Source organism: Electrophorus electricus, chromosome 5 (assembly GCF_013358815.1).
Source record: "Electrophorus electricus isolate fEleEle1 chromosome 5, fEleEle1.pri, whole genome shotgun sequence".
In the NCBI taxonomy this organism is placed as follows: domain Eukaryota; kingdom Metazoa; phylum Chordata; class Actinopteri; order Gymnotiformes; family Gymnotidae; genus Electrophorus; species Electrophorus electricus.
The window spans coordinates 22,917,111-22,929,653 of NC_049539.1; the positions used below are offsets into that span (position 1 = coordinate 22,917,111).

Here is a 12,543-nt window from a genome sequence, read left to right on the forward strand (position 1 = left end):
GTGATTGGAGAAAGACACACTTGACCAGCCCAGTATGGGAATCAAACCACTGCCCTCACAAGGACATCCATCTGAACCACCACACTACAGAGGAGGTGCATAGGGTAGCCAGACAAACAACTGATAGAGCAGGGAACGCTTCCCTCGAAAAAACTAGACACACACCACCATTTATTTACAGCATTTAGCTGACACTTTTATCCAAAGTGACTTGGACTTTGAGGATCTTTCTCAGGGGCAGCTTGAACTGGTAACTTTCTGATTACAAGTCAAATACCTTAACCACTGAGCATCCACTGCAGTACCACTGCCTACAGTGGCCCAACAACACCAACACCATACTAACAAAACAGGATGGAGAAAATTTCAATAGTTTCCATAGTAACCACTTCAATAAACACCACCATTCACAACTGTAGCATCACTCTGATGCTCCTTAATAACAAAATCCACCAAATACTAAACCATCATGACACAATAGTTACAGATGACACGGAACCTACAGAAACAACACAAACACACACCTTTCACCTTTTAACTGTGTATGTATGAATGACCTCTTCATTACTGGTGTCCCAGATCGTGTAAACTCCACTATCAGATGATTCTGTTCTTCTTAGCTCAATAGCAGAGATGAACGACACTCCAGTGAGTGGCCATCCACTGTGCAGATCTGTCCACTAGAGTGAGCAGCTGCACCTGTGTTGTTATAAATCACCTCCACTGTCTCTGATATGAGCAAATCCAACATCAGAGGTTCACCATGCTTAATCTGAATTGAAGATTTCAAAGCTGAGGAGAAATCCAGTCAGGAACTTCATTATAATATACAGTTCCTTTGATCATGTAACTACAGAGCTGCAAATCTGATACCAAACATTAATGATAATTAATGGTTGTGATGTTTACAATTCTACATTCTACTGCTGTAATGATGCAACGTGCCCCTCCCAGGATCAATAAAGTTCTATCTGCATATATTTTTAATGGCTTGGTAACAATAACTTGGTAATCAGTTGTATACACTCAGTCCATAGATGCACATCGCAGATGCCTCTACTATTACAGGTGCAGATGTACCAGGTCCTCTTAGTGTAATCAGCATCAGTGATGGTGAGGATCTCCCTTCAGGTGCTGATCATGTGACATGTGAAATCCCTCCTTTGACTGGCAGGATGTCTGGTTACACTGAGCCAGAATGTCAAGTTGTTTATGGGACACAGTCCATGTGACCAGACCAGAACACATCTGAGTGCAGAGGAGAGTAGCATCGTTATGACGATTCACCTTTAGTGAGCTGAGAGATGATGCAGAATGAAGAACTGGAGAAAAGGGGAAGCCGGAGGATGAAGAACACTCTGTTACACAGCACACACTCAACACACTCAGCAACACACACTTAACACACTCAACACATTCAACAGTACACATTCAACACACTCAGCAGCACACACTCAACACACTCAACACATTCAACAGCACACATTCAACACATTCAACAGCACACATTCAACACATTCAACAGCACACATTCAGCAGCACACTCAACACATTCAACAAAACACACACTCAACACATTCAACAACACACTCAACACATTCAACAGCACACACACAACACATTCAACAACACACATCAACACATTCAACAGCACACACTCAACACATTTAAGAACACATATGCAACACATTCAACAGCACACATTCAACACATTCAACAGCACATATTCACCTTTGTTCAGCTGCTAGATCTGAACCAGTCTTAACATTCGCATCAAATTAACACTACCTGTTAAAACATTTTATACATTTAATCTCACTACAGGCCACTGTAAGTGAGAAAAGCTCATGATTTATGAGACAAGATCACTGCACAAGAACCAGTTCATACTTTCTGGCTGCATAAGTCATTGCTATACAAAACACCTACTATGAAATACTGAACCAAATTCCCAACCAACACCTAACAACCTAAGTCACTAACATCTTTGTGTTAGTCACTAACACCAAAACATATCTAATGAATTGTGCTGCATTACATGAAACATGATTAAAAAAACTGCAGATACAGAGAGAGAGAGAGAGAGAGTGGAGAATACAAGGAGAAACTCTGTCCCTCTTCAACTTTATATTTGACTTGACTATGAAAAAAATCAGAATTTAGTATACGCTAGATAGAAATTTAAACTTTGAATAATCGGTTACAATTTGCAACCCTGGTTACTTATGCAGTGGTGCCAGCAAAAATATTTAGTGGGGGACAGATGGGACCAGTGAACATCTTGTGGTGGTACACTAAATTGTGTTACAGCCAGAGGGGTAGGCTTGTGGTAGTACACTAAATGGTGTACCAGGTCCTCTTAATGTAATCAGCATCAGTGATGGTGAAGAAGAAATCGCCCTTCAGGTGCTGATCATGTGAAATCCTTCCTCTGACTGGCAGGATGTCTGGCTACACTGAGCCAGAATGTCAAGTTGTTTATGATACACAGTCTATGTGACCAGACCAGAATTCGTCTGAGTGCAGGGGAGAGTAGCATCGTCATGAAGATTCACCTTTGCTGAAGACTGTGCAGATACTAAAAGAGAGATTATGAAAAGGGGATAAAAAACATTCATGAACTATAGTTTGTTCACCATGTGACCATGAAACACTGAGGAGACAATAGAGAACCCAGTCAGTACTGTACAGAGGATACAGGAGAACCCAGTCAGTACTGTACAGAGGAGACAGGAGAACCCAGTCAGTACTGTACAGAGGACACAGGAGAACCCAGTCAGTACTGTACAGACTAGACAGGAGAACCCAGTCAGTACTGTACAGACTAGACAGGAGGACCCAGTCAGTACTGTACAGAGGATACAGCAGAACCCAGTCAGTACTGTACAGACTAGACAGGAGAACCCAGTCAGTACTGTACAGGTTTAAAAATGTAAGTTTTAAAAACAAAATATGGTAGTCAACTGTAGTCCTGTAGAAACATGATTAAACCATTAGCCGCCCCTAGAAACAGGACTAAACCATTAAATCACACTAGAAACAGGAATAAACCACTAACCCACATTACAAACAGGACTAAACCAATAATTTACAGTACAAGCAGGACTAAGCCACTAAACCACAACAGAAACAGGATTAAATGACTAACCCATGGTTTAAATAGTCTACCTTTAGCATTTAGCCTTTAGCCTGTTGTCCTGTGTTTCAATAGGCTGCCTTTATCCTTTAGTCTTTAGCATTTAGCCTATAGCCCTCTTAGCCTCACCTCAAAGTCTTTTAGTGCAAGTCAAAGTCAAATCTAAAGTTACTAAAAATGTTCAAAGTCAACTTCAAAGTCATTATTCACAATTGCAAGTCAACATACTAGTTAAGAAAAAATCTATTACAAAAACCAGGAATTTGCATAGAAATGTGAATTGTATGATAGCAGCTGTAATGTATGATTAAATAAAAAACATCAAGGTCGTGGAAATAAATACAAACTTGCATTCTGGTTTTATTTAACTCATATAAATTTGTATTTGTTCATATAATGTATTATTCTTATTTATTCTCTGAACTCAGACTCATTCGCGGTGTGACATTAGACTTTTTTGTTAACATTGGGCACCTGCAGGCCAAAGCAAAATTTTATTATACAGACATGGTTGGGTTTATCTTGAAAAATGTGAGAAGTGTGTCAGTGGAAAGCACAATTAGAAAAGTACTCGACCAGTTTATAAGGAAATTGACAATTGTTGGCTCTACAAGCTTTGTTTTCTTGAGAAATGCTTAAAAAGATTATGTCTGCTATAAATAGGGCATTTCCTGATATTAGAGGTGGGGCCAAAATAAACAATTAAAAATAGTTTCTACTCATGTAAAGAATCTTTCTTTTTCCACTTAAGGATTAATATTAAAATATAAAGGAGCACACAGTCCACACACACAAAAAAAACCCATACAAAATTAAATCAGTGTAGGTTATCTGGCATGTGTGATGCTGGTGGCACAGAAAAAGTGAGAGACAAAGATAAACTAACGTGCTCTTTATTATCAATGACAAACAACGTAAGTGGTAAAGTAATCCGCAGGGATGCTACGAACGCCGAGTTGCAATGCAGCGAGGGAAGTCTGTAGTATCCTTGACCACTAATGCACAGCGTTGTTCTTCAGGACCTGCAGGTGTATAAATAGTGAGACACAGTGATGAGGAGTAGGTGTCTCCAATCAGTATTCAGGTGATTGAGAATCGGGTAGAAAAATGGTATGGCCCCCGTCTGACGTGGGCATGTCCCTCTCAGTGGTGGACTGGCCACCGTGACTGCATGCATACATTTTAACGATATTGGAAAGAAAAACATTTGCAAAGATCTCAAGTTTACTTGAGAGACTAATTGAGAATAATTCAAGAAGTTCCTTATAGTTTAGAAGCCTAAAGATCCCCTTGGAACTTTAATTCAAATGGGTTATTTGAGGAATCCCAAAAGTTCTTACAGGCACATCTAAGAGCACTGGGGAACATTTGTGTTCTTGGAGGAGCCCCTAGGTTCTTGGAGTAATCTTCAAGGAACTACTCATTTTTACTGTGTAGGACAGACTAAAGTAGATAGTTAGCTAATATGCTAATGGATTTGAAAAACTTTATGAAAATGTTTATGAAAATACAGGCCTTCATGACCGTTTAACAGCAAAGACATTGAATTTGATATTTTTGCAGTACTATGCAGTAGGCATTATGGAAAATGGACTTGGGTAAGTTACATACATTTTTATTTCAAACAAATTAATAAATAAATGAACAAATATATTAGGAAATCACATTCTGAGAAATCTAGCTAAGGGTTTAAAAAACTGTTTCTGTTTTCACACAATTGTTGAGTTTACCATCTACAATTTTTTGTAATTAATAATCGCTTAGCATCATTACACTAGCTTTGTCCAAATAGTTTTTAATGACTATTCCATTCACAAACAGAGGTTCCTGCACATATTTTGAAATACAGAGGTCCCATGAAAAAATAGTATGGGTATGTTTATTTTTAAAATCATTAGAAATTAAGAAATATTGATATTATTTGTTTTTGTATTCAGTGTCCAGTTATGCAAACTGCCTCCAGGTGCAAACAAACCATATATACAATACAACTGGTTTAATGGCCTCGTGTCCTCGCAGATCAGGCAGTCACACAAACCCCCAATAGCAGGGCAGACTTTGGGTTATGAAACAACATAAAAATATTTAAAAAGCTCTCTTACTGTGGCTAAAAACTGTACACATAGGGGTCATAGGGGTCAAAACAAGCTTCAAGATGTACAACATACAAATGAAATATAATTGGAAACATTGTCATCTAGAAAGCAGAACTAAAGCCACAGACGCAGCACATTTCATCAGGACCTTCACTGAGAATGACCTCAACAGCATTAAACAACGTGGCAAAGGAAACAAAGTAATACAGCAGGACTTTGATTGTACCAACAGGTTGTTAAATATCATGGGATGAGAAGGCCATCTACAGTGGACATGTGAAGAGAACATGTCGAACATTTCACCAACAATTCTCTCATCTCTGACTGGGTGCCACTATTCTACACTGAAATAAAATATAAAAGAAATGTTTCAGTAACTATAAACTGATTAATTATCATGAACAGTCCTCAATACACCTGCTTGTAAATCTTTTACCAGTTATCTCAGTAGCTTTGCCAGATCTTAAGTACAATATACTATACTTGGAAACAAAGGTAAGACAACAATGGTAAAACATTCAGTGACTGGAAGTTCATCATAATGAGTTGCTGGCTGACCCAAAAAGTTGGGGTTTTTGTTTTGTTTTTTAAAATAAACACCATGCTGTGCCACAGCTCACAGGTGATGGTACCAATCCTCCCAAAAAAGCAAGACTTACAGAATATGTATGTGTGATCGTGTGTGTGTGTGTGCGTGTGTGTGTGTGTGTGTGTGTGTGTGTGTCCAAGTTTAAAACTGAGAGATGATACTCCAAACCCCTAATCACCATGATGTGATCCCCTAAAACACAATTTTCTTCTCCTCCTCCTGTTAAGCCAACCACAGGCACATGGAGATTGACACACCTGCCAAACCCCTTATAATGGAGGAAAACAATAAAAGACCCATACAGGGCAGAGCACATCCCTGAGTCCCTCACACACTGCAGCCCAAGCCTGGTCCCAGTGATGGTCTTATTCAGGAACACCTGAACAACAGTAATGAATGGAAACAATAGCAGTGCTGAAGCCCCGTCCAGTGTCTTACTATTGGTTTCTTACTGGTCCTCATCCACGTCCTCTCCGTATCCTCTGCAAACAGCCATTCTGATGTGTTGTGGCACATTTCCATTGTGTTAGGACTGGATTTGCAGCATTTCTGACGTTGCGTGCATTTTCTGAATTTGCACCGCGTTGTGTTATCATTTTGATGAATGTGCTTTGTGTATTTGCAGCACAATGTCTCTTCCTGGAGTGTGACTCACGCTCCAACTCTGCTAAAATTACAATGTAAATAAAAATTTGTCTCTCTTGGGCTTTATGTAGTATTCCTTAGAAAGGCTTTTGTTTTGCCACTTTGCCTTCTTGGAAATGTAACTGAAGTCAAACGGAAACGTCATGCTTTATCCTATTTTATATAAAGCAGAATTGATTTGCGGATCGATGCCTACTGTGTTTTCCAGTGTCAGCTCATGTTCTCCATTGGTCAATGCAGGAACATGGTTGAATATTTTCATGAATGGTTTGCATATACATGAATGCTTGATTTATGTTTGCCATAAGCTACATGACACAATTTTAAAACTACATTTACCAAGATCTGTACTATTTTCCCCAACTAATGCATATATGTAGTTCTACCTAACAAATATTTCATAGATATAAAGAATAACAGCAAAACCTAGTGGAGCCTACACCTAGGCGATTGGCACAAAAGAAGTGAAAGACCTCACATTATTCTTAAGTCTCATTCTTTCTGGATTTACAGAGGAGTCACAGGTGAACAGCCTCCAACAGAAAACATGACATCCATCTTGCTGGAAAGAACAAACACAAAGGTGCTTGACATGAGAAGAAGTGATTTGAAATTCTCACAAAGTGCTTTTAAACTTGTTATATGTGCATCATGTTCAGATGGTAACACTACAAGTTTGCTGTATATGACCTTTGTCTTTTTTCTTTTTCTTTTATTTTATTCTCTTCCCTTAGATGTAGAGTTTTGTTGATGCTACATTATGGGCTGATTAAGAAGGTGTTGTCCTTCACAGTCAAACATTTCCTCATACTAAGCTTGGGTGCTGTGTGTGCTTTGTGTTGAGCAAAACTTGGCTGGCCACTGGAGGTGTGTACAGGGAAGGAGAGTGAGCTGAGTTTTATCCCAGTGATGAGTCCCTGTCGGGCCTGCGGGGCTGTCTGTAACTCTAGCCCTCATCTATCACATTGCATGCTGCAGTCATTTGTCATAGAGAGAAATGTGAACTAAGGCAGTTTACAATGGCACAAAATTGCTACATCATTTAAACTTTAGACAGTATGTGTGTTTGACTTTATGCATGGCACCTACTCCCCTGGATGGGATTTTATGTGGGCTGGTGCAACTCCTAATGTTGGCAGATGTGCAATGAAAGTGAAAGTTTGGATTGATGTGACCTGTCAGAGCGGGTCAGTCAGCTACCCTCACACTCCAGCATCATATGAGAAACAGGAGACCAAACTAATACAGTAGTCTTAGTGCACCTAATGGTACTGTTCCATTACACATACTGTCAAGGCCACCACACAGAGCATGGTAAACCTGGACTTCAGACAACAGTTTAGATGTTGTGCTTACTAATCCCAGCTGCAGCAGTTATTTAGGTCATTATATTTGGTTTAATAGATGGTTGTTTTTCTTGTGCCCACACTGTCTTCAAAATTCCACAAAATTCGACTGATAAGCAGAGACTTTGCTTTGGGTGCCTGAAGACAGAAAGGCTCCAGTGTCTAACACAGAGCAGCCTTGACTTTCACTTTCTGTAGTGCTTTAGAGTCTGAACAATGAATGACATTATTTTAATATGTGGGCAAATAAAATGTTTTACTTTGTGATATTTGTTCATTACCCGTTGTAATGTTTTAGACCAGTTCTCTCTCCAGAGAGATTAAGGCAACATTATGATAAACTGAACACAGACATGAAGCAGAAAACTGAGGGGTCCAGTAGGAGAATGGAAAGTTGTTATGGCTCTTCTCAGGAACAGGCTGTTGGAACATATGTCTCTGTGTGTGTGTGTGTGTGTGTGTGTGTGTGTGTGTGTGTGTGTGTGTGTGTGTGTGTGTGTTTGTATGTAAGCAGATAGAGTATTTCATTGTCCTACTCAGTGTGCCTTTTTCCCATTGTCCAAAAGCCAAAATAGGCTTTTCTAGGGTAAGATTGACAAAGTTTGAGTAAACAAAGTGAATTAGTTGTCCGATTACTTTACTGTCAACAGGATGACCTCTGTCTTATCACTTCTTACTTAATAAAGAGAAGCCCTTACCTTCCAGAACAGTGGCAGTCAATGGTTAAGGTACTTGGTTAATAATCAGAAGGTTGCCAGTTCAAATCCCACCACTGATAGGTTCCTGCTGTTGGGCCCCTGAGCAAAACCCTTAAAGCTCAGTTGCTCTGTAAAATTTTCTGTGGCTTTTTTTGTTTTACACTTTTTTTTTGACACATTATAGTGTTTGTGGCTGTTCGTCATCTATATGACCATATATGGAACTTAGTTTGAAATCACTTTCCTGATGGAGGGTAACCTGTGCTCAGGCACGTAGGTTAGTTGAGCTACCTCATACGTTTATGGCAAAGTTACATCCAGATCTGATTGGTGTAATGCAGTGCATCACCCAAACATACACACGCACACACAAACAGACTATATTACCCAGTTTATAAAAGTTATCTAACTAATTATTTTTTCCCTTATTATTTTTTATTTATTTTCCTTTCTTTTCACTTTCACTTCTTCTAGTTATTATTATTATTATTATTATTATTATTATTATTATTATTATTATTTCATACCAATACAGTTCTGTTCAGTTCAGTTGAGTAAGCTTTATTGGCATGATCATATGTAATAACAGTATTGCCAAAGCAGTATTACAACATGAATGAACCTTTGCAATTAAGGAAATTAAGAATTCTGTTATAATACTGCTTTGGCAATACTGTTATTACATATTACATATTTATATCCGAGACTCTTATACAGCATTTTATTAATCTTTTCAAATAATTCGGTGACTTCATTGTGGTTTTCCCTTTCAGTGTTGTTGAAAACATTATATCTACCTTCGCACATCTCTACGAGCTTCGTAAGCTCACTACTTTCATTGAGTACTTTTCCCCAAGCTGATCTCCACCAGTGAACAGGATCATGGTGAACTTCTTAACTGGTTCCCCAAATTTCTCTTGAATCCACTTCACAACATTCCTGTCCTTCTCTGTGTTTGTCCCCAGTCTGATCACCAAAAGGAATGCATGATGACGATGAGCAGCACTGGAGATACAGTCATATGGATGCTTGCCTGTCGGAACTGGTGTCAGCCATGTATCAATGCACCGTGGAGTGTCAATCACAGTGATTCTCCTTCCTTCCATGACTTTGGTTGTCCAGCCACAATTGATATTTGAAGAGTCAAGAGACTTCCAAACTCTGAAGAACTCTTCTCCCAGGATGGTGTTTCCTGATGTACTCTTTCCTGCTCCAGTCTTACCCACCAGCATCAGATGAAGCTCATGCTGGGGCTCCTCTGGTCCTTAAAACACAGAAAACCAAGCTGAGCTCTAGAAGAACGATGCCAGAGGACAGTGGTTACCCAGGTTATCTGGTTTGGACAAAGGGTAAGTGTTCCCCACACCAGAAGGAATAGATGGGAGCAGAGTTTACTTGGAGTGAGGACTGGCTTTTAAGAAACTTGGAGCATTCTTGAAATTCAAGCCCTCATGGCACTTGTTTTCAATGTTTTGTTTTTTTGTACATATTTTCCATGTGCATGCTCTAAAAGATGTGATTGTCACAATCACAAACTTAGAGTCTATAAGATAATGATGATGAATTCATCGGTAGAGATATTTCATGGAATGATACATAATCAGATTTGTCTAGTAAAATATTCAATATAGCAGTTTATTTCATAGTTTGTGTTAAACAACATATTAATTCATACATTTTCCCTACAACTGTCACGGTCATTTAAACTGGAGTTGAAAGACAACACTGAGGACACTGAGGACTGTTTCTATGAATGTATATTACCAATAACAGTTGGGAAGGATACGAGTGGTTACTTCTGTGCCTCGGTTGTTGTGCTCAATTGCGTGTCTGTGTGTTTGTATGTGACGTAAAACGTAATGAAGTGCAGCTACTGTTTGTCAACTATGTTTTTAATTTTATCCATGTGATTTATGTGTTGTCTACAGTCTTGTTATGCTGGGGCTATTTGCAATTCTTCCTTTAGCTTTTTGTTCTAAGGGCAGGGGCTTAAAAGAGAGGCTCTTCATTTTTCAGCAGATTTGTTAAATGAACCGTTTCCATGGAAGCAGCCTCGACTCTCAACCACTGTCCAACCAGACCACTACATAAGCCGGATCTACTCTAATCTACAAACAAAAAGCTTCAATGGTCAGAGCTTTAATTTTCTTAACTGTTCTGAACCAAATCGACACCATTGTGTTAAACAGCAAATCCCCTGGTATCTCAGACGTCTCTGTCAAACTGCTTTCTGAACAGCAAGAAATAGTGTTAGAAATAGAGGGCTCTCTGCCCTCCACCAATTTCACCAGAAACTGCAGGATCCACCAGAACTGACTACATCATATGTAAAACAGCTAACTCAACAGCCTGCAAAACAACTTTCCTTCAAATTTGAGTAGTGTGCAGAATATACACATTCTAGAGTCTCTTTCTCTGGAACAGTTGGCATTGGCACTGAATATCAATTCAGCCTCTATTTTTAATGGAAACTTCTCTCAGACCTTACTCGTGTGGTTACATATTTTGTTTCAGTGCACAGTAACAACCACCTAACACTTTACTCTGTAACATTGAAATCATAATTATGCAAATGCATGCATAAAATTATTGAGTATATGTGTATAGTAGAGAGTGTGTATGCTGTATATGAGCTTTGCTCATCAAAGCTGGGAAATGCCTTACGTGTAGAGCTTGGTCTGGAATTTCTCAACATTGTCCTGAATATTTCAAACACAGTCTTGAATAATATTTAAACCCTACAAATCCTTCTTATCAAGTAAAATGATTCAATTTTATTTCATTCCAACCAGAAAAAAATTACAAATGTAAATATTATTCAAGGTAATAATTTAACCACAAAGCTCTTGTGGGTTGTTTTTGTATGTTTGTCCTTCAGAATTTACCTTTATAGCAGCATTTAACTGACACTTTCTATCCAAAGTTACTTACAACTGTGACTGAGTACAACTTGGGCAATTGAGGCTCAGGGGCCCAACAGTAGGAACTTAGCAGTGGTGGAGCTTGAATCAGCAACCTTCTGATTACAAATCAAGTACCTTCACCACTGAGCCACCACTTCGGTTCCAATGGCGTTCCAATCTGTTCCAAATGGTTCTAAAAGGCCCGCGTCCTCTCATTGGCCTGTTCCAGTAGGATTCGCGAGTTTTCATTGGCTCTCCCGTTGCTATCCCGTTGCCGGCTCGTCACACTGTCACACTTCTCACGGCGTGCGGTAAGTATCGACGGCTAAGGAAGTTTCCCTTCCGTTCGTTTTTCAGACGTTTTACGCTCTTTTTCTTTACCTGGCTTTTATTCCCCGTCTACCTACCTCGGGAATGTACTGTAAACGTGACATTTCATGGGCCCGATTAGCGGCTCGCTCGGCCGGTGGTTTATGTGCGAAATAGCGGGTGTCCGACCATCTGTCTGGCTAGATGGCATTAAAATGACTGATTAAATGTGAGCAGGTAGTTTGCGTGCTCGTCTGCAGTGGCTCGTCTGGAGTGCTGCTTTACAACTCCAGATCGACCGTGTGTGTTGCTGTAATGTATTGCGGACGTGCGGCGTAGTACCGCGTTCATTGTAAGTGTTCTCTGTATGTGACACTGATGTGTGTGTGTGTGTGTGTGTGTGTGTGTGTGTGTGTGTGTGAGATTTTGTGATGGAATAATGTGTGACCTGCTGGTTGATCTGTGATTGTGTTGGCGTTCTTTAGGCTGTCCTGCGATAAGGAGGTCGTTTGCCTGATGCGGGGTCGCACTCTGGGGAACAGTGTGACCTCGCTGTGCAGGCACAGACAGCAGTGGCTGGCCAAGTCCTCTGAGTACCTCTCCGTGCTCAGGAAGCTTCTGGCCCCGGGCACTGACCCCAGCACCATCACCGGACAACCTGCACACACGCGCGCTGCTGAACGGTAACCTCTACGATATGCTTGATTGTCACGTGTGCGACGTGCGTCGTGTGCCTTTTGTTCCTTCAGGTGACCGAGAAGCTTGCCGACGCCGCTGCCAGCACGGCGGCATGGGCTACAAATGTGGGGAACGAGTTTGGG

The 12,543-nt window shown here is 40.0% G+C and overlaps 1 protein-coding gene and 1 long non-coding RNA gene across 2 annotated transcripts in view; one reads left to right on the plus strand and one right to left on the minus strand.

The window, feature by feature from the left end:
* The window catches only part of LOC113569361 (NACHT, LRR and PYD domains-containing protein 12-like), a 138,145-nt gene that overhangs the window by 74,632 nt on the left and 50,970 nt on the right, over nt 1–12,543 (minus strand). The window lies entirely within an intron of this gene.
* LOC118241411 lies at nt 11,620–12,300 on the plus strand. Its single transcript, XR_004776065.1, has 2 exons — nt 11,620–12,074; nt 12,208–12,300. It is a non-coding gene; the product is annotated as an uncharacterized LOC118241411 (long non-coding RNA).